Consider the following 23,331-nt stretch of genomic DNA (forward strand, 5'->3'; position numbering starts at 1 on the left):
TCCTCTGCTAAAAGCACTTCCCAGCTGCTCTGCAGCCAGTTGGTCATGTGACCTAGTTGTGGTTCGTGATGAGTAATTAGAAGTTGGCTGGGAATTTCTGGGAACGTTATTTCTTTCTTTTTTTTTTTTTTTTTTTTTGAGACAGGGTTTCTCTGTGTAGCTTTGCGCCTCTTACTGGAGCTCACTTGGTAGCCCAGGCTGGCCTCGAACTCACAGAAATCCGCCTGGCTCTGCCTCCCGAGTGCTGGGATTAAAGGCATGCGCCACTACCGCCCGGCACGTTATTTCTTTTTAATATAGGCATGTTTCTCCCCTCTTCCTGACTCCATTCTTTTTTTTTTTTTTTCTTCCCAGGCTATCTATGAAATGTCTGGAGCAAGAAAAATCATCAGGTGACTTGAAGTGACAGCTAAGAGAATTGGAGAGACCGTGTGCTGATGCAGTTAGCCAGCACCAGGAACCTTTTTATCATCCTTCCTTTATCCCAGACTTCCTCCATGAAGAAATCCAATGCTCGTTTTAGCCATAACACTCTCTTAAGACTTCCGCTACATTCAGTTGGACTCCATTGCCACCTTGGGGGCCCCAAGAATCCGGCGTGCCATAGATTTTATGATATGTGGAGTTGGAAGGACTATACACCAGCGGTGAGGATGGGCAGGGTTCACCCATGGTGTACACATCATCCTTTTCTTGTATTCTCAACTCACCCTCCGGTTGAGGGTTTTGTTGGTGCTCTGGTTTGGCCGTAAGAGGCCAGAACTCACGGGCTGGAGAAATCACGCCATGTTGCGTCTGTCGCTCTCTCTGTGGCAGGGGTTAAAATAACCCTGGTGTGTTTGGGTTTTGTAGGCATTGGTTAATGGTCTTACCTGGTAGCTTGGTCCTTTCTGTTCCTTTGTCACCTAGGCTACCCCAGACCGAATCACATGGCATAAAACTTCTTGTCAGACCCCCACAACTTATAAAACCCAGATCTTTTCCTTCAGGCGATCTCCCGTGGCCAGCTTCTGCGCTCCCGTCACCCTCTCACGACAGCCTCTCTCCTGTCCCTTGGGATGAAGTTCTTCATCAGGTTTGAAAGGGAAGCCTCTCCTTCCCTTTAAGGATTTGTTATGCTGTTTTTAATATATTGTGCTTTTTAAAACACTCCTCCGCCACAGGCCCTGATCATGCTCCCCCTCCTACTAGGCCTCCCCAGTCTTGAAGGGCAATTATGTGTCAACTCCTTCCACAAACCAGCAATAGTACCTCCCGCACCTCCAATATATCTAGCAGTCATGTGGATTTGATTTGGGGGGGAATGCTTTTAATGAACAACTTCTACGTCCTTTCCTTACTAATTTCCCACTGTTTGAAAGAAAGGAAACCCCAACTCAGACAAGGATATCTTAGTGGTCTTTGGGGGGGAAAACATGTATCTCTAAGGGACTTGGGAAGTATGAAGTTTTGGGAGTCGACAGAATGTCACTTTTGTACACATCATTCTGACGAAGGACCTACATAGGAAAACCAAGAACGTAGCTGGCCTGACTCATCTCTTTTCTCCATGGGCTCTCTAAAAGTTTGTTCCAGAATGCTTAAGTTATTATTTGCTACCACAGTCTAAAGGATGGGTGTGCACAGGGGCTCATTAAATGATTCAGCTGGGGCCCGTAGGTTTTAGAATCTGTGAGCGACATAGACTTCTGTGTGGTAGAGAACTCCATGATTGCATTGGGACTTTCTTAGGGCGGGGTGCCCTCTCTCCAAACCCCTGCAGTGTGAGCTTCCTGCGTGGATAAACAAATGAAGAGCCATCAGAGATAGGGCACTAATGACAGACCCAATGAGTTTCATAAGGGTTATCTACAGGAACGTGGTCAACCATGAGTGACTGCACCATGGAGGAAGATGTCTCAGCAACTTTAACTGCCTATTTGTCATTGGGGAGGGGCACAGGGGACTCATGAGTTACTTTTCTCTAGTGTCTATAAATCCTGGAGGATTCATATGGACCTTGTGAGTGCTTCTTGCTCTGTGATGGAATGGAAATGGGTCCGATCTTGTGCACGCCTCCTGTGGATAACTGACAGCTGCTGAGAGTTCAAGAGGCCAATGGGCATGCTGTTTCCAGAGGGCAGCACTCTAGAACTGGGGTGGGCAGTGTTCAGGGAGTGGAGGGAGTCCTCTTACAAGGGTTCAGGACTTCCCTGAGCCTGGCTTTGGTCAGGTCTGGGGGCTAATATCCGCTTATAAGTGATACATATCATGTTTGTCTTTTGGGTCTGGATTACCTCACTCTGATGATTTTTCAGGTTCCTTCCATTTGCCAGCAAATTTCATAATGTCATTGTTTTTGACAGGTGAGTCATACTCCGATGTGTAGTGTACCACATTTTCTTTTCCATTCTTCAGTTGAGGAATGTCTAGGTTGTTTCCAGTTTCTGGCTACTACAAATTGAGCTGGTATGAACATAGTTGATCAAGTGTCCTTGTGGTATGGTGGAGCATCCTTTGGGTATATGCCCAGGAGTGGTATAGCTGTGTCTTGAGGTAGATCTATTCCCAGTTTTCTGAGAAACTGCCATATTGATTTCCAAAGTGGTGGTACAACTTTGCACTCTCACCAGCAGTGGAGGAGTGTTCACCTTGCGCCACATCCTCCACATCTTAGCCATTCTGACAGGTGTAAATGTTTCTACATTCTTATCCCCAGCTTAGAGATGAAGTGCTCTGGAGAGGAACACATGGGAACAGGCTGTGTGCTGTTTAAGTCTTTGTAACATGGAGAATCCAAGCTCCATCTCCTTGACCTCAGCATGTACTGGTCTCCTCTTTGACCTCAAATGGGCCCATGGAATCTTCTAAATGCTTAGTTGCTTTTGTATACCCATTACAGTCAAGGCAGGCTCACCCCCATTCCTATCTGAGCCTGAGGCTATCTTGTGATAAAAACTCAGAATCCATTGCCACTGCTTTTTGATAGAGAAGGGGATAGGTTGGGTTGATGCCAACATGTATCTGTTCCTTTGATTTTCTAGTCTAGAGAGTAGATGGCACAATGCTATTTTCTTGACAAAGACATGAATCAAAGTTTGTAGAAGGTCAGCTCTGAGTATCCAAAACTTAGTGCTCATCTACCTACCCACCTATCCACCTACCCATCCATCCATCCATCCATCCATCCATCCATCCATCCATGAATCCAATCTACCCCAATCCATCTACTCATTTATCTAAACATTCATCTACCTATTCATCCATCCCTCTGCATCCATCCACCCATGTATCCATCCATCCATCCATCCATCCATCCATCCATCCATCCATCCATGTATCCAAGTATCCAATCCAATCCAGTCCAATCCATCTATTCATCTACCCACCCATCTATCTATTTATCTGCATACCCACCCACCCATCCATCTACCTATCTGAGTATCCAGTCCATCCATCCACCCACCTGTCTACTTATTCACATATTTAACAAGCAGGTGTTTATGGAGCTTCCATCATGGTGCTCCATTAAGCCATATGCTATAGACTACCTGAGACATGTCCCAGAAGGAGGGAGAGGAGGTAACATCAGGAAATGGGATGGTTATTTCAGGTCCATCTAGACTTCAGAAAAAAGCAAGGGATTAGTGTTGAGGGCTGGATTTGGGGAGCCTGAGCTTGCTCATTGCTTCTGTGTCATTCATTGTCCTGTGTTTTTCTTAAGCTAGATACAGCCCCCTTCTTCTGTGTCTCCTTAGAACACTCACTGCTGTTTGCTTCATATGGATGGGCAGCTGTGAAACTGGGCAAGGCTGTTTATCAGTTGCTCAGCCCCTCAACAGAGCCCACTCTTTCCATCACGTGGTTCTGTCTTGTTAGCACAAGCTGCTGCTAATGAGCCATCATCTCCCATTCTCACAACAACTGCTCCATCTTTGGGTCTTCTCCAGTTATCAGGCCTGAGTGGAGGCACAGAAAAGAGCAGTCACTTCCCCCAGGTCACACAGCTAATCAGTTACAGTTAGGACGTTCAAGCCTGAGGCTGTCAGATTCCCGAGTTCCTCTTGTATTCCCTTTCTAGCTGGCACCTCCCCCTGATCTCATGGAGCCATTCTCAAAAGCTATGTAGAGTAGGAAGCTGGCTTAAAAAAATGAAAAACAGCCAGGCGGTGGCGGCACACGCCTTTAATCCCAGTACTCGGAGACAGAGGCAGGAGGATCTTTGAGTTCGAGGCCAGTCTGGTCTACAGAGTGAGTTCCAAGACAGCCAGCGCTACACAGAGAAACTCTGTCTTGAAAACAAACAAACAAACAAACAAACAACCCCCAACCAAAACCAAACCAAAAAAACACCCCCCCCAACAAACAAACAATAAAGACAAAACAAAAAACCAAAACCAAAATCCCAAAGTCAAAACCAAACCAAACCATTGAGAGCAGACGTAACAGGGAAAATATGTCTCATCTGTAGGGCAGCCTCTGTGTATGGGCACACCAAGGGATGATGGGAAGGGGGCTCCACCTGAGACTTGCTGATTGCTGTGCTGGGGCTAAGAATGTGTGACCCTTATACTCGCTCTTGGGCATTTCCCAATGCTACCACTTTTTCCTAGTCCTTAGCTTCCTCCCGAATGTTTGCCTCACAGTTGTTACTCTAAGCCCTAGCTAGACCCTCCTGACCTGCACTCAACCCCCTCAGACCTAAACCCAACTGCTTGGTCAAACCAGTTGAATGTCTGACTGCTTCAGTGAGGAAAGCTGTCAGGGACCAGAGTATAAACCAATGTCTTGTCTGGACCCTAGCCCAAGTCCAGAATGACTAGCCCGGAGGAGATCTCTAGAAATGGCTGTTTGTTCTCTGCAACATAGTATCCTAGCTATGGCTTCCTGCCTAATTGAGAAAAGAAACAAAAAGAAACAAAACTGTAGTTTTTTTTTTTTTCTGATGACTTCTCAACACTCCCCTGATGCTCTGGGCTGGAATCCATAAAGGCAAATTTTGCACAGTGGGCCACAGGGTACGGGAACTCTTGGGCTTGTGTCTCTTCTGATCTGATTACATTTCTAGATCAAACCACCTTCCTTTCTCACCTCCTAATTGATTTCTCTGCCGCAGCCTCTACAGCTTTCCCTTTCCTCAGCAGCTACTCCCATCCTTCTCAATTGTGAGTCTGATTGGGTCACCCTTCTTTCTGCTCGAGGGCCCCTAACGGCTTTTTATTGTTCTGAAAAGAGCCAAAGTCTTGCCACTGGCCTCTGATGATTGAGGGCGGGGGCTGGACAGCCATTGTTTTGGGCTTTGCAGGGCATGATGTCTGCATACACGTCTGTTGTAGCGTGAGAAAAGTCGTGGAGGATGAACGAAGGCACGGGTGTGGCTACGTCCTGGCACAAGAAGGAAAAGGAATCTGGAGTTGGATCTGGTTTATATTCGGTAAGCTCCTGTCCCTTTTAGGGATTTAGCCTTTACCTTTTGGCCTTTTGCTCCTGTCCCGTGTTTCAGCCTCATGGGCCCCTGCAAAATCAGCAAACATTTGCTTGGACCTTGACACTGGCTGTGGTCAATCTAGATCATTCTTCCGCTGTGACTTTGAGTGGTACATTTGCTTTGTTCCTGTTTGCAAATCATTACCAAGAGCCGTTCCTCCCTGATCACTTCATCTGAAATGGCAAGATTCACTTTGGGCATGCCATCCTCTTGACACGGCTTTCTTCCGCTGCGAGACTTTTGCTACCACCTGACATCGCCACCCAATGCACGAATCAATGATTCTTTGGGGGGAGGGGTTATTACCACGTGCCTCCTTCATGCCAAGCAGGGAGCTGACATTCCACTAGAGAACAAAACAAAGGCTTTGTTATCATCATACACGAGTAGAGCTTAAATAAACATAAATATGGGAGCTAGAGCTAGCTCTGGGTAAAATTAAGCTGGGCAAGGGGACAGGTTGTGGGGATGCAACTCTCCGTCCCCACTCCCCCGTCCCCCACACTGCGCATTTGCCTTCTGAGTTACAGCAAGCTTTCGATCCTTACCTCTGCTGCAGTCAGAATGTGACAAGAAAAAAAAAATCACAGAGCCGACAGGGGGCGCCACAGCTCTTTAAAGAGGTGCGATCCAGACCCAGGTAGGCAGGCAGGCTTCTAGGGACTGGGAAGTTGGAAGTTACGGGATGTAACAGGATCTGAACACCACAGCAGCCGCACGGCAAGTGTTTTCTATGGAGCGCTGCCTAAGCTACGGGGCCTTGCGGAACAATGCGCTTCTAAGTTAGATGCTTAATAAATCAGCCAGGCATGCATTATTATGCCGCAGTGGAGCCCTTGTTGTGTCTTAATGCTCAATTATCCAGTGCAGAATCTGGGTCGGGCTTTCTATCATCTTGGACGTGTGGCGGGAACTGGCCCAGGTCTAATTGCTCTACAAGGGAGCGGATGCTTTTGCTTCTTAGCAAGGCGAGACACTCGGATTGATATTTAAGTTGAAGGGAACTCACTTCGAGTCACAGGTTAGGAGAACTAGACCTTGACACAGAGTGTCCTTAAGGTGGTCCTACACCAGTTGGCTGGCAGTTCACCAATAGTTTCTTGCCCCAAATCTTAAGATGAGTGAGAATTGAAGCTTCCAGTCTGACTACCGCCTCTGGGTCCTGCACTAGCTTCTATCTGGCACATTCTCAGGACATCGTGGTGTCCTTCCTATGCCTGCGGCAGGGGCCATAGACAGTAACTTCCCACTCTGACTCTTAAGTTAGTCACCAGCCAGAAGAAGCCTCACTTATTTGAACACAAATGGATAATCAATTAAAAAAGAACCAAACAAAGAAACCCTGACTTTTATATTTTATGGACGTCTGGTGGTGTGGGCCCAGCGGCCTCATGCTCTCAGATTAAAGGCAGGAGCAAAATCACGCCATGTTGTTGAACTCTGCCTGCTGGCTCTTGGCTGTTCTAGCATTCTCTGGAGTGGAGACAGGCAGGCACAGCAAGCCTCATGGCTTGAGGGCTCCTTTGCTGGCTTTTATATGCGATTTACATACATCTGCATAGTCCATGCTCTGTCCATGTCTTTGCTAGTTCATTCCCTCCTCAGAGGGTCAGAGATGTGCCAGAGTCCCCCAGGACTACAGTTTCTGTTAGGATTCCATGTAAGAGTCTGCTCATTGGGGTCCTAACCTGTTGTTTGTCTGCAAGGCTGACTCTATTTACAAGTGCCGGGGGATATAGCCCATGTGATTGCAGTGGTTCTGTGTGCCCTTTGGATTCCTACATCAGTGCTTGAAGAGGAACAGTCCTAGATGAGAAATGGGAATCAAACCCACAATGAGGCATTGCTACTCACAAACTAGGAAGTTGGCGGCTGGAGAGATGGCTCAGCGGTTAAGAGCACTGACTGCTCTTCCAGTTCCAGGTTCAATTCCCAGCGCCCTCATGGCAGCTAACAACTGTCTGTAACTCCAAGATCTGACACCCTCACACAGACAGACATGCAGGCAATATACCAATGCACATAAAATAAACATAAATAAATACATTTAAAAAAAACCCAGGAAGTTGGTTAAAGTGATAAAAGATTGATAATGCTAAGAGTTGACAAGAATATGGGTCAAGCAACTTCTCATATATAGTTGGTAGAGTATAGATAGGCATGGTCACTGTAGAGGATCACCATACAGGAGCATTTAGAGGTAAATGCATTGCCCCTGGTATGCAAGATATTATGCTCTGAGGTCTTTCTCCATGGGGTGCATGTGCCTAGTGAGATACATGTCCCAGGATATTTATTCAGAATAGCGAAATGTTGGAAACTGTCCAAGTGGATAAACAATCTATCAAAATGTGTGTAAAAATGGGCTGTGCTCGTGCAGTGGAAATAGTACATGGCAAAGAAAAAGGAAGAGTGTAGTGTACATTGAACAACACAGATGAATGCATAGATGCAACTATGGCAACAGAAAACGGACACAAGAACATCCGTACTACAGCATCCTTGTGAAGAGCAAGAACAGACAAGCTCATCTGTAGAGAGGGGAGTCAGACCCTGCTTACCTCTGGGGAGGAGAATGGGCCAGGAAGGGACATGCTGGAGCCTGCTGGGGAGACAGGAATGCCCTATCAGTGTGTAAAAGGCCATCTAGTCTCCTGAAGTTTGGACACTTTACAGTGTATCTGTCAGACTTACATAAAACTAAAGAACAAGAGGGATCTGGGTGAGGAAGTCTGCAGGATCCTTCTGGTACTGGGCCCCTACTCTGACTTCCAGGACTTGGCCTTTGTTTCCAAAGTCCTAACATCACTTACTGCATGGACTCTGTTGTTCCGTAGCCAGACATCAGCTTAATGTTCCAACATGCTCCGAGCCTGTCATCTGCCTCTGCGATTTGAATAATATATTCCTACCTTTCAGGTGTGCCTAACTTCACACTCAGCTGAGGCTGACAGTTTGGCCCATGGCCTTTAGCCCATGCTCACCAGAAGATGGTCGGGAGGTCTTTGTCATCCCCTTGATAAGCTTTCCAGACCTACTGCACTGGGACATCTGGAGAGAAACTCTCCAGGTTGCTGGACACACTGCTATGGATTGGATAGCCCTACGGAATCGCATTAGAATGCATAGAGCTATCTGGACTTCTTTGGGCTAGGAGAGTTCTTGGAAGCTGAAGACCTAAACAGACCTTCTTACATCCTTTCCTTTGGACTAGGGGTGGCAAAACCCCAAGCAGGCTAATGGTGCTCCCCTGGCTCTTTCTTACCCTGTGGTAGACATTAATAATCAATTGTAGCACCTTTCTAATAAGAGTAAGTGGGAAAGTACTCCAAGTTATTGCAAGGGAACAAAATGTGCAATTAAGGCTGCAGAAGAGCTGCCCTGTTCCCTGCCTGTTCCCGCCTGTGTACATGCGTTTGGGTATGTACAGGTGTATACATGTTTGTATGGATGTCACATCCTGACACCGGGTTTCTTCCTCAACCATTCTCCATTTTGTTTCTGAGACTGGCTCTCTCACCGAACCCTAGAACTCACTGGTTTGCCCGGGCTGATTGATCTGCCTCCCCCATACCCCCCCATGGCCTCCCCCCTGTGATCCACATGTTTCTGCTTTCCCAGCCCTAGGTTATAGACACCACTGTGCCTGGCTTTTTATGCAAGTGCTGAGAATCTGAACTCAGGTCCACTTGCTTGCACAGCAAATACTTTACTTTACTGACTAAACTGTCTCCCCACCCTGCCCTGTTCTCGGAAGTCCTGGACCTCTTCCCAAAGCATGACTGTAGACTTATCGTACACCAGCTGCAAAGGGCATGAGAGACACAGAGTCCTAGTCCTAGACCAGGTTCCCTAGAAACCAATGGAAAAAGGAGAACTTGTTTGATCACTTGAGTCAGGAAAGGGCCAGAGGTGAGCTAAGTATGAAATCTCAGGCAAAGGGACCCTGGGAGTGATGTTTCTGAGAGAGAAGGAACACAATGGAGTGGTCAACATAAGACCGAGAGAGAAAGAGAGAAAGAGACACACACACACACACATACACACACACACAGAGAGAGAGAGAGAGAGAGAGAGAGAGAGAGAGACAGACAGACAGACAGACAGACAGACAGACAGACAGAGACAGACAGAGACAGAGACACAGAGAGATTCTGAAGCTTCAAAGGCCCAGGGAGAGATGCATCCCCAGGCCCTCCTGAAGGGCCATGTGTACAGGAAGTGCCTCACTAGCTCCAGGAAAGTCTTGAAAAGAGGAGACCCAGGTGTGGCTGTGGAAAGCAAACGGGACCTATGGAAAGGTGAAACATGAATACACTCCCCCACTGAAGGTAATTTCAAAAGACAAAACCTAGCAAGATGCTGTGTCAGCATAGCAGTCCTTAATCCTTGCCTACTCTGGGGTGGGGCAGGGAGAGAAGGGTCTTCATGGTCTGTGCCAATTGGACACACCACTGTAAGGAATGGAGAAGGGCTGAAGGGTCAGGTGTTTCTTATAGGTGCCCCCATTATATAGGTAACTCTGGGAGATGCCGGGCCCCTAGGGCTCCTGCAAGACCCCCTGGATTATAAACACCATGTGGTTCCAGAACCTTCCACACTCTGTGAAGCAGACAGGACTTCCATCTCACTGGTCAAGAGACACAAAGGACACACTCTCCAGTGTGTTAACTCATTTGGCTTTCCTGCTTGGGTGGCGTGCCATGGATTGCACACATCCACGGCTGAGATGTGGAACGTGCCACGGATTGCACGCATCCACGGCTGAGATGTGGAACGTGCCACGGATTGCACGCATCCACGGCTGAGATGTGGAACGCGAGGAGCCTGTGTTCGCCTCCCACCTTCAAGCCATTCTCGCCTTACTCAAAGTGAAGAATGTTGTGGTTTCTTTTTCTTCTTCTTCTTTTGTTCAAAAAGTTGTGGAGTGTGGACACCTGGCCCAGGTTTCACCACCTGCTGCCTGTTAAAATTCTTTAACCTCTCTGGACCCCAGTTTCCTCGTTGGCAGCTAGAAAGGAATAGACCTGACTCGTAACGCTGGCCCTTACTTGGGAGTCATGTGCTCATCTGGCTCCGGGTTGTGGGACTCATGTTTCTTTGTTCATTAGGAACAAAGAACAGGACTTAAAATTTAAAAGTTGTACCATAGTTTAACATCAATACCTTCGTTTTTTAGGCAACATTTTTTCCTTAAGAGGAGGGAGCTGGCTGGAGTAAAGAGACCTGTTTTTTTTTTTTTTTTCCCTGTCTTTTTTAAACATTAAAGCCCCCGTCTTCAGGGAAGAAGAGGCCGTTGGATGTGTTTTGAATGTTTTAAATCAAAGCCTGCCGAGGGATGGAGAGCTATAGGTTTCAATAAGCACCTTCTTGCAGTCATCTGAAGACTTTCGCTTATAAGGGTAATGGAATCTTCAGAAACCCTAGGAGACATGCCAGAAAGAAGTCATACACATCAGTGGAATTTTCCTAAACGACCCCCCTCCCCATTGGCCCCTCAGGAGGGTCTCCTCCACAGATTCCAAAGATATCTGCAGCCTCCTTGGTCTGTCTGGGAGATGGAGAACCTTCCACGCAGATCTCCCCACCCACAGATCTCAGGCCTGTTGTTGACCACCCTGACTCCTGGAACCCGAGTTCCCAGCATGCACTAGGGTGACTGCTGAGTGGCAAATGCTTCTATTGGAAATCGAGGGGTCCGGGGCAGCTGCTGGTTCCCTGAGTTCTCACAGAGCTACTTTAGTGAAAGAAACAGAACAAATGTAGTACTCCTGGATGATATATGCAGGCTTCTTTTAAATACGGAATCTGGAGCCTGGGGTTTGCAGGGTTCGGTCCGATGCTGTGAAATCTCTGTGTGCAGGCCCCAACACACCGCACATGCCTAGCTTCTACTTGGGAGGGAGATGGGTAGAGCTGGCTTCTTCCGTTTTAAAGGTTTTCTTGAGATGCTGCCAAAATTCATTCCAAGCTATTTAAAGATTAAGAAATGCATTTTTGAGAACTTGATTTGATGTAATTTCAGGAAAAGACAAATGCGTCTAGAGAAGACAACGCAGAAACCCTCAAAGACCCAGTTGAAAGAATGAGTTGATGTTTAATTAAAAGCAGTGGGCACGAATGGATTCTGCACATTTTCGGGGATCAGGTTACCTGGAAAGAAAGGAAAATTGTGGATGGGTATAATATAAACAAAAAGGGAGTTCAAATGAGGACTTTAAGAAATTAAAATCAAAAGGGACTCTTCAAAAAGAGTGTCCATCTTGGGTATTAACCTCCAACATCGAAATGAAAACAATTTTGAAAAGCTTAAAAAAAAAGGCAACCCACATTTGGGCATTCTTCAGATCTCTTGGCCTCCAGCTTTCTGTGGGAAGCTAGGCTTTCCCATCCTTTGCTTGATGGGTCTTACATTTATTCTCTAAGTGCATCTAGGATTTCTTGCCAGCTCTCCAAACCACACCAACATGAAAGAAAAGGATGCACTGCCCTCTTGGATGTGAAGCACTCTCAGGTTTTGAGTGAAGTTTATGATTAAAACATACCAGGCAGTAACTAGGAGATTCTGGCTCTTGTATAGTGGGTCGCTTAGGGGAAATTATTTTGTCTCTCTGAGATCCACTTCTTTCCGTATGAGATGAGATCCTTCTCAAGGCCATCTGGGGGACTCACCAGTCAGTGATCTTGTTACCTCATTCCCCTAGAGTCCCATATAGTTGTTTAACGTCCCAGAGTTGGTAGTTGGCCCCTAATGATCAGATTCTAGAGCCTTCTGCAGAAACTTCAGCATCAGGAGGAGGTAAGGCTGAGTGGCACGGATGATCTTAACCCAAGTCCAAGAAGCTAATGTATCTGTGACTTGAAAAAGGGCAGCCACGAGTGCTGGAAAAGTGTCTCGTGCATCTGACAAATATAATTTTAATTTTATTTAATTCCAGTTAATTTTGGCTTACATTTAAACAGCTGCACGCGGATAATAGTTAACATATTCAAATGATGTATTTTGTGTGTTGGTACAATAAGATCTCTGAGGCTGGGTATTTTAAGAATAGAGGTTTATTTGGTCTTTGATGCTGGTGTTTGGACAGTTCAAAGAGCATGGTCCTGGCAGCTGGAGTGAACCCCTGGCTGCTCTATGTCACAATATGATGGCTAAGTGGCCTTCTAGAGACAGAACACATGAAAGCAGAAACAAGAGAAGTAATTGAGGAAGGTCTGCCTTTGTAACATCTTGACTTTGCTTTAACCCATCCAGGCTGGTTAGACCTAACCTACCCCAATGAGATGGCCATTAATCCATTCCAAGGGTGGTACCCTAGTGGCGTAGTCATCCCCCCATGAGGCTCTGCCTCTTAAGGTTCTGCTTCCGGTTCACAAACCTTCGGCAGAAAACATGAAAATCCCAGCAGGTGGCTGTGGGAATCTTTCTACATTTTAACATATGACCATCCTATCCACACTCAGTTGCTTTGGCCGTCATTACTGACCAACAGCATTCACCCCGTTGTTTATCGGGGCCTGGTTGATCCAGGTCTACTTCTAACTGCTAGAGAAATAAAGATGAGTAAGGTGCAGCCCTTGAGAGCTCCCAGCCTTGTGGGAGAGAATCACAGACTTCTAGAAATGCTGGCTGTTAAGGTTGGGACTCCCGGGAAAGTAAGCAGAGCCATTTGTCAATAACTGTTGCACACGGCCCTTTAACATTCTCTGCACAGGGATGCACTGCCAGGCATTTGCTCCACGTTCATCTGGCCCACTTTTCTTCCCTTAACCTCTGAAGCTAAAAGTAACCTGGACATTTGCCAGTTGCTGACTCAAAACTTGGTTATTTTTAGCTTTGGGTGCCTTGAAACCTAGTTAGGGAAAACGACCCCAAGGAATGGAAGATTCGGAGTTTCGCTTGGCAGATGCGCTGCGTGCATTTTGAATGTCAGACAGCGGACCAGGTACTGGGGACATAGCCATGAATATGACAGGTACTGTGAACGCTTCATTTTGGGCAGCTGCCATGGCATTGTAGGGGAGAAGGTAGACAATGTATAAGTCAACGGGGACAGTTCCAGACACTGTTAAGAAGAAAGGGAGATGGTGGCCATTAATATAAACAATAAATTTTTTTTTCTTTTTTTTTTAAGATTTATTTATTTATTATGTATACAGAAGAGGGTGCCAGATCTCATTACAGATGGTTGTGAGCCACCATGTGGGTGCTGGGAATTGAACTCAGGACCTCTGGAAGAGCAGTCAGTGCTCTTAACCTCTGAGCCATCTCTCCAGCCCCCCAAACAATAATTTTTTTAAAAATCAAGACAACACAACCAAATCCACTGGTCCCTACCCTGTACTCTCTGAGCAGCAGTTACTGTGGGTAATGCAGAGTTCAGGTAAACATAAAAGAAGCTCCAGACCTGGCTGGGTTTGCTCACCCTGATGTGAATTTGGAGACCCACAAGCTTTGCTGAGATGGAAGGAAACGGTGTGCATGAAAGGGCTTATAATCAGTTGAGTTCCTAGTAGGGTCTATTATTATTGCATGGTCTCCCAAGACTCTTCGTTAGGGACTTCTGGTTTAGCATATGGGAGGGAAGGAGAGACTCTGCAGAGGAACTAAACACGTCTGGAGAAATGTCTGGGGGATGCTGTGTGTTCGGGTCTTCCAGAGTCGTCTTTGGAGCCTTTGGCTTCCCCAGGGGGACCTCTGCTTCTTCAGAGGCTGATGAGCCACCTGCCCTTAGTTATTCTTCACGTTGGGGATGTATGTAAAGTGTTCCTAAAAGCATCTTTGGGCAGAACTTTTTTCTTTGAAATTGAGTAGATGTCAAGAGTGGATGAGCTCTCCAGTGGAGAGAACTGATAGAACACTGAAGGCGTTCAGGCCACTGGCTCCCACTTTGTGACCTGGCTCCCTCCTAGAACAAAGTAGGCGTGACACTGTGATATCAGTCTTGGGAGACTCCCTGGAACAGGATGGGGGAGGCTCTACAGCTGAATCAGGCACCTGCCTTCCCTGTTGTGCTGCCCAAACCCAGCAGTTCATCTTTGGATCAACACAGCAAAATCGAGACCAATTGAAATTACTTCAGGCGCTGACTGTCAATCAGCCTTAGAGCATGGCACACTATACTGAAAAAAAATCCTAAACTCATCTCATCCCACAATCCCCTAATTTAACAGGAAACAAAAGGCCAGATTGGGGGGAGGCCATTGCCCAAAGCTCTAGAGTTGGTGGCAGGTCTCTGATGACTAGATCCTAGATCCACCTGCAGAGGCTGAGGGGTCCTTTACTGCCATAGTTCCCTCTAAGATGCCCGCCTAACACAGTGCCAGCGATGAGTAACCATGTGGCACTGTGAGCACATATTGGATGTGTGTTCTAGGTACCGTGCTGAGCACTCAACACTTCCTCATCAAATTCTTGGAGCTCCAAGCCTCCCATTTGCCCCTCCTCTCCTCTTCTCTACCTCTTGGTGCCCATGATGTGCTCCATGTGGAGATGTGGAGTATGAAAGATTCTTCCTTGCTCTCTGAGTTCTTCTGGTTTCGGCTCATGGGGTATGTGGAAAGTAGCGGGAGGAAGCAACGTGAACTCAATGCATTTGTTCCTTTAGACTAATCCCTGCAGGGTTAGTGTCACAGGCCATTCCCTCTGTGGTGGGTCCTAGCTACTGTCATGGACGCTGACACTCACACTTGTCCTGGTGTCCCTTCAGGCCTAGGTCTGATAACAGCTTCCACTGTTCCCAGCCTCAGGGCTCTGGACCTTTCTTTCCTCCCTTGGGCTTTGGCTCCATGGTTGGGACTTCTTTGTTGGTAGGTTGGTTTGCTTGTTTGTGTTTGGTGTGGTTGACCCATTGGATTAAGCCCATTCAAATGCCTCCTTGTTAAATGTGGAGCAGAACCCCACAGAGTAAGTGCATATGGCGCCCCAGCGCACGACTTAGGAAAGGGAGACAAGGCACACAGTAGGTGAGTTCTGGGAACTCCAGAAGTGTTAGTCCTAGACTGTCCCTGACACTCCCCTCTTAGAGCCAAGTGACATGGGTGGGCGGATGGATGCTCCTGAGCTTGGCATTTTCAACACCAAGAGAGTTTGCTGTTCCTAAGTCTCTGAAAATCTGTACATTCTTATTAGGCTGTTTTGTCTATCCCTCAGGCCAGGGCCATTAAGTGCCTGGCAGGCAGTCTGTAAGAGGTGACAGTGTGGAGAGGTTCAGAGAAAGCAGACAGTAACATTTGTTTCTCTGCTTGGAAGCTTAAAGCAACAATAAACAAATAAACTGAAAAACCAGAGGGGCTGGAGAGAGAGTTCAGTGGGTAAGAGTTCTTACTGTTGTTCTTCCAGAGAACATGAACTCGTTTCCCAGGACCCAGGCTGGGCAGCTCGTACTTGCCCACAACTCTAGCTAGCTCCAGGGTATCCCAAACCCTCTTCAGGCACATACTTGCACATATTTGTCACACACACACACACACACACACACACACACACACACACACACACACAAATAAAAAATTAAGTGCCCTGAAAAAACAAGGTGACCTTAATCAATTAAAGGACCAGCAGCAAATAGCCCCCTGCCTGTGGGCAGCCTCTGCGGATGATTTCATCTGGTGGAGACGGGTTGTTAGTATGACATGCTGCCCAGAACTGCACATCGTCTCTCCTCTCATCTGAGAACATTTTCCTCTACTCTGAATTGTGCAAGCTCAGACTGGGAGTGACAGGGGCCAGCCTACAGCTCTGCTGACCTACTTCCTGGCTGGCTCTCCAGCCGGCAGCCCGTACAGCGTTCATTTAACCAGCTTTTCAAGGTCAGGACTTTCCAGCGTGGAGGCCTGCTTTTTGCTTGACACAAAGCCAGGTACCATCAATTGTCCTGCTTACGAAAATTTCAGCGTTCCCTTTCTTTAGCTGAGTGAGAAGCACGGGGTGGGCTCCTGTTTAGGACAGATAACAAATGTAGTTGCTTTGTGCCTAAATTGGCCACTTGGTCTAAACTCCGGGTGTTTAAAAAGCAGGTTTTTCACTATTGTGAAATGCCTGGGCAGAGCCGAATGCAAACAGGGAAGGATCTAGGTGTCTGGTGGATGGTCACACTCCCCCACCCACCCACTTTTTGTGATGCAGACAAATGTATGCGCCACATAAACACAATGTCTTATTTTTTTTCCACTCTTATGAAAGGATCATATGAAGCCAGCTCTCCACAGATAAAAAGCGACTGCTTTGTGTATCTATTATGGCACCTTTCATCTCGACAGGCTTTGTGAGAAACTTCTAGCCAGACTTACATTCTTCTCTGGTTTGATAAAGATAAATTGTATTCAGTGAGAGAGAAGGAGGAAAAGTTTCTTGATTATTCTCTAAATAAAAAGTCAAGGGGAATGCGATTCTTTTTGCCTTGAGTACTTAAAGAAGCCGGCCTGCCTTCCAAACGACCTCGGGTCTTCTACGGCTCTTCAGCACACCGAGTGCTTGATCTGAGAGAAGCCTGCTCTAGCTGGGGCTCGGTGTGTGCTCATTAGGGACCAGAGCACGCGGCACATGTGCCTGCTAATCATGGGCAAGCCAGTGCGGGTGACGTGGGGAGCTGGTGTATGCCTACCCTCTGCAGTTGGGGTCAGCCTTGCTCCTTGACTGCTGCATGGATTTTGACAGGTTGCTCCCCCCCCCCCCCCCCGCCCCCCGTGCCTCAGTTTCCCCGCCTGGAGTGCAGAGACAGCAGCAGTACCTTTGTAAGATGTGTGAGAGCCGAGTGTCAGGTGTTTCAAGCCACAGGGAGCCTAGAGTTGGCTTTTGACTCAGTCCGTTTGCTCTAACAAGACAACGTGGAGTGGGTAATTTGTAAACGACAGAATTAGTACTCAGCTCTCCAGGCTGGGAGGCTCACATCAGTGTGAGACAGATTTGCTTCCGGTCAAGTTTTCTCCTTATGCACAAGATCCCTGGACAATGAAAGCGGGATCTCTCTGGCAGGGAAGGCCCCGGTGACCTAGCCACACTCCAAAGACCCTACTTGTTGCTGCTTTTGTTTGAGGGTTAGGTTTCACACATGTATGCTGGGGGGACACAGACATTGGGACAGCAGCTTTTGCTAAGCATCAACAATTGTGACCATAGGGCAGAAAGCTAGGAAGAAACCTAGTTCTGTGTGTGAGGGTATGGATACATGTGTGCATATGTTCATGAATACATGTATGTATGTATGAATGTACATATGCATGCATGAGTATACAAATAAGTGTGCATGTATACAAATACAGGTATATGTTCATGTGTCCACAAATAAATGTACATGTATTCATGAATGCTGTGTGTATTTGTGAATGCATGTATTTATGCATAAGTGCATGAATGAATGTATATATAAATGCATGGGTATATTTATGAATATATGCATGTGTGTGCATGAATGTGTATATCTATGAATGCATGTATATATGCATAAGTACATGAATGAATCTATACATGTTAATGAATGTTTGTGTGTATTATATGAATATATGTGCATGTATATGCATGTATGCATGAATATATGTGGGCTTTGCTGAATATACATGTAGGTATGGATGCATAAATATATGTATGTGTATGTATGAATACAGCTATATTTATGAATGTATGTTTGTATGCATGAGTGTATGAATGAATATGTGTATGTGTGAATGCATGCATACATGTATGAGTATATATGTGAACGTATGTATGTATGTATTTGTAAAGGCATGAATGGATATGTATATGTGTGAATGCATGCATGAGCACATGTGTATGTTCATGAGTGAATTTGTATATATGCATGTATGCACAAGTACATGTGTATGTATGAATTCATTTATGTGTGTGTACACAGAGGAAGAGCTGAGTTGCTGTGTTCGGGGAGAAAGGAATCAGGGGAAATGGAGCGAAGAAAGGCTGGTGCTGGGTATTCTGCAAAAGGCTGCGATTCGGGTGTCCTGGGGACAGAGTCTTTCTCCGCCCACTTTAAGAAGGAAGATCGAAGATCCAGGTATGTCGTGGGTTGCTACTCTGCCTGGGCGTCTGGTGTTTTAGATTTTGCAGACACAGCCTTCAGAGCTCACAGTGTCTTGAGGCCCATTGAGCAGGGGATGACTTCTGAGACCGAGTCTGCCTCAATGGCTGTTGTCACTCAAGAAGCCCCGTCAGCAGCCTGAAGCCAGTCAACAGTCTCAGTGCCACAGGAATGGGTCACGCAGGCTGCAGGCGCTTATGACCTCGTGATTTAAAGTGTAGAATCTTTTGACCTTGCCCATTTGTTGGAAGCGGGTTGCAAACATAAGAATTTTAATGGAATCATAGCAATATTATCATCTTTGAAAATGTATTTCTTAAACAAGCCCAACAATTTATCTAACGTTCTTATTAATATTCTGATGAGCATAGTAAATCCTTTTAATTTGTTTTCTATCGTTTATGAAATTTTAATTTTTATTAGGTCCAGAGAAAGAAAAGCTCAGGAAAGGAAAGGGGGGGACAGAAGGGGAAAGGTCAGAGTGGAGAAAGAAGCCGAGAAACTCAGAGGGACAGATGTGCAAACGTGGACGCAAAGACATGGAGAAAACCTCAGAGACGAAGGCGCAGACTCAGAGAAGGTGAGAGATCCACAGAGGGAGGCCCACTGGAGCCAGGGAGATGGAAGCTCAAAGAAACATCACACGCGAGGAGAGGGAAAAGGAGAGTAAGTAACAGAAAATGCACACACACACACACATACACACACACATATACACATACATACACATACACACACACATACATACACATACACACATACACACATACACATATACATATACACAAACATATATACACCTACACACATACATATACATACACACACATACATACACATACACACACATACATACACACATACATAAATATACACACACATACACACACATACATACACACATATGCATACGTACACACAAAAACATACACATGCATACATACACATACACACACATACATAAATATACACACATATACACACACATACATACACACACAAGCATACACATACATACACATACACACACATATATACACATACCCACATACATAAATATGCACACACATACACATACATACACACATATACATACATACACACACAAACATACACATACATACATACATATACACACATACATAAATATACACATACACATACATAAATATACACATACACATACATAAATACACACACATACACATACATACATGCACACATATACATACATACACATACATACATACACATGCACACACATACATGCACACACACACCTCATACCATACCAAGGAAACAACAGTCATTCTGGGGTGCTGAGAGCTAAATTTCTGGTTACCAGGGCATTAAAATGCTATTGGGGTCAAGCAATGGAGTTGAACTACCTACAAGATCAAAATGGTGGGACTGAGGTTGAACACACACACACACACACACACACACACACACACACACACACACACACACAGCTTCTCACGTAGGCTTGATAAAAGCAAGTTATTTACTTTAAGAGAATCTTCCTTTAGCTCAGAGTCTGGCAGAAAAATCCCTTTCTGGTTGGATGATCATTGTCATGTGACCTCAAAAAATATGTTTTTTCTTTCTTCCTGAGTTGGATGCCTCTTCATCCTCAGACTCCCCTCCACCCCCAGTGGCCTGTCTGCATTCCTCTTTTATGTTCCTGAGATCAGTGGTGGACAGACAAGGTGTAGCTATTGTCCCCTCTATACTCGGGAGCTGGCAAATCTTGTGAGGTTTGGTGAGGTGGGGGCTGGTGAGCCCGAGCACTTGATACGGGAGACAGAAATGAAATGTCCGTGACTGAGGCACCATGGCTGTGAGTCTCATACGAAGCAGCATTTTATGTAGCTATTGCAAGACCTCAAAATCCTTACGGTTTCTTAAATCCCAGGGAAATGGGCTCCAAGACACAGAGAATGTAAACTAGATCTTTGAAATTCCCTTTGGTCGCTCCTGAGAACCTTATTCCTACAGCAGTACCTTCCGATTGACAATAGCTCACTTTTATATTCACGATCTCACCCTGTCAAGGTCTAGTCTAAAATCACCCTCAGAGAATATTGTGCCGTAACTTTTAAAAAGCCCCAATCCCCTCGATTTATGCATTTAATTTATTGTGTTTCTCTGTCAGGGCCTTCCTTTACACATAACCCAAACCCAGTTATGAGTGCCTCACACACCCCAGCCACTAAGCCACGATGTCAGAAGGCATTTTTTTAATTTCAGGCTTGAAATTCCCACAGTGTACTTTCAAGTCCCTTGTTCTTTGGGAATTTATACAGAAATTCCCACCCCCTCCCAGCCTCCTACTTTCTGCCCCCTTTGGAAGCAGTTAATTAATTTCATTTCTCAAAGATGCTTTGTCTCCTTAAGTATTTCAGTCTGGCTAGTCTTCCTCTGGGTATCACCTTTCATCAGCGCGTTCCGTAGACTTGTTCAGAAATAGCTCATTGTGGGCCAGTTGTCTCTGCTTGCTAGGACGGTTGCTTATGAGGTCAAGGTCTGCCTGCAGCACTCGGGAGTGCCTGATCTGGGCCACGTACTCAGAGCAAGACGGCCCAATCTCTCTGACTCTCTGATCCCATCTCAAAGATTCCGGTAGATGTGACTGAAGCTGGGGAAGGATTCAGGGGGACCTTAAACACTGAAAGTAAGAAATAAGAAAAGTGAGGAATAAGACCAAACTAGCGCCTTGAGAGCCCAGAGCAAAGCACCCATCTGTCAAGCCAACAGGGCTAAAAATGGGAGATAAAACCAAGAGTCGGTGGCCAGACAAAGGGTAGCTTAGGAAGGGATTAGGGAGAATGGCGGCCAGGATGTCTGCTGTGACCCTTGTTGGGTGTGGACAGCTCAGATTTATGGTTTAGCCAGTATGCAACACACAGGATAGAGGGCAGGCACACAGTCACTGGATGAGAAGTTTAGGCTATGGAAGGGGGGTCTGTTTACCATGCACCACCCCTCAGGGCTTCCAGGCTGTATGGAATGGAATGGGGCAGCCTCATTTTCCTCAGAGCAAGAAGAGAGGCACTTCCTGACACGTCTGTGCACAAGGCGTGATTACTCTGCCTTCTTCCTGGTCAACTGCTTTGCATGGTTGGACCTGGAAAACAGGTCTGTGGTAACCCATTGCTTCTTTTATTGACCCCTTTCAACTTCCTACCTCGGGTCAGAAGCTGGAATGAGGAGGTCTTGGGGGAGAGCAGACCAGGAGAGCAGGGAGAGGGTGTGGGGAGGTGAATGCCCACAGATGACGTGGCTTCAGGCAAAAGTCAGCATGGTCTAAACTGAGGAGAGTCTGAAAAGTCCTTGTGACGTTGGGACAGGGTCATGCAGTGACAGCTGAGGGTAGGGTTGGAGAGTGGCTAGTTCAAGGGCAGCAGACTGGAGTCCTGTGTAGGGGAAGTTCACAGTTCTGGGGAGTGCATCCACCATCATCAGTATTGCACCGTGACCTTCGAATGGCAGTGGGTCCACCATAAAATCTAAAATGGCAATGTTCGAGGAGTTCAGTTATGAGGGTGTGGGTGTTCCCTAAGCCTGTATGTTCCTAGAGGCTGTGATGTTTCTGAGAAATGTGTTGGATTCCACGCTGTACAGGAGCACAGGGAGCTCCCTGCTTCTGCCTACACCCTGTGCCCTTTGCCAAATCCAGACATGGTGCATTACTCTTTCCCTGTGGCATGTGGAGCCAGAGATGTTGGGTATTTTTTTTTTTTCAGAGGAGGCTCACTTAATGACTGCCTAAAATGTTTGGTTCATATCAGGCAGGATTAGAACTAACTGCATTGATTTGACTAATTCTATCTGTGGCTAGATTGGAACACCATTTGTTCAGGGGGTGAGGACTGAGGAGACTTTAGAATTGTGTACGTTCTTTTTTAATATTTATTTTGTGTGTATGAGTGTCTTGCCTGCATGTATGTATGTGAATGATGTATGTACCCTTGCCCAAGGAGGTCAGAGGAGGGGATCAGATTTCATGGAACTGGAGTTACATAGGATGGTGGACCCTATGTGATGCTGGGACCGGTCCTCTACGAGAGCAACAAGTGCTTTTAACCACTGAGCCATCTCTCCAGCCCCTCGCGCAGGGCACTTGGCTGTTGCCATATAGCATAAGAAATCATCTTCCAGCTTGAGTGTGAAAATAGTGTTACTTCACACGATGATTTAAGAGTAGGGAAGTCAGAATTCAGACACAGGCCCGCCTGAGGCCTGGGTAACATGGACCACATGGAGGAGGAGGTGCTTTGTTACAGAATATTATAGAAATGACAGGTCTGGCCCTCAGCTTTAGAGGGGCCGGCTAAAAGGAGAGACCTAACAGCTGGCACGCAGCTGTTTGAGTATCCGAGTCAATCTCGCTAAGGGGCTGGACAGGTGAGCGAGCCACCCTGAACATCCGAGCCCCGTGGACACCCAAATGTCTGCAGATGTAGCAGTCTCACATGGAGCAGTGAGTCGCCTGCCACACCTAATTCATGTGCAAAATCATAAGAGAAAAGAAAATAGTTTCAAGCCACTTATCTTGGGGTGGTGTGGTATGCAGCAGCAGATACCGAAAAACGGGAGACACACACCCTTTAGAGCTGAATCTGTAACGAGGGATATAAACTCCACCTTTGGAATCGACTCTAGGCTATTATCTGTTTTTGTAAATAAAGGTTTATTAGAACATAGTTATGACTATTTAAGTGTTGCTGATGGCTGCTTCTGTACTGCAATGTCAGGGTCAAGTCATGGGAACAGAGACTTTGTAGTCTGCAAAGTGAAAATATTTTACCATCTGGTTCTTTATAGGCG

At 46.3% G+C, this 23,331-nt stretch overlaps 1 long non-coding RNA gene across 4 annotated transcripts in view; it reads left to right on the plus strand.

The window, feature by feature from the left end:
- The first annotated feature begins 1,998 nt into the window (after window positions 1-1,998).
- Window positions 1,999-23,331, plus strand: part of LOC128117730 (uncharacterized) — a 55,273-nt gene continuing 33,940 nt past the window's right edge. For 3 of the 4 annotated variants that reach the window (XR_008220887.1, XR_008220889.1, XR_008220890.1), the window contains exons 1-2: window positions 16,180-16,329; window positions 18,322-18,477. This is a non-coding gene — a long non-coding RNA (uncharacterized LOC128117730). Of the gene's footprint in view, window positions 5,414-16,179; window positions 16,330-18,321; window positions 18,478-23,331 lie in introns of those variants that run through there. The other variant, XR_008220888.1, reaches the window with a different exon arrangement.

The sequence above is a fragment of the Peromyscus californicus genome, unplaced genomic scaffold, assembly GCF_007827085.1.
Source record: "Peromyscus californicus insignis strain IS unplaced genomic scaffold, ASM782708v3 Scaffold_21__1_contigs__length_65335640, whole genome shotgun sequence".
Lineage (NCBI taxonomy): Eukaryota > Metazoa > Chordata > Mammalia > Rodentia > Cricetidae > Peromyscus > Peromyscus californicus.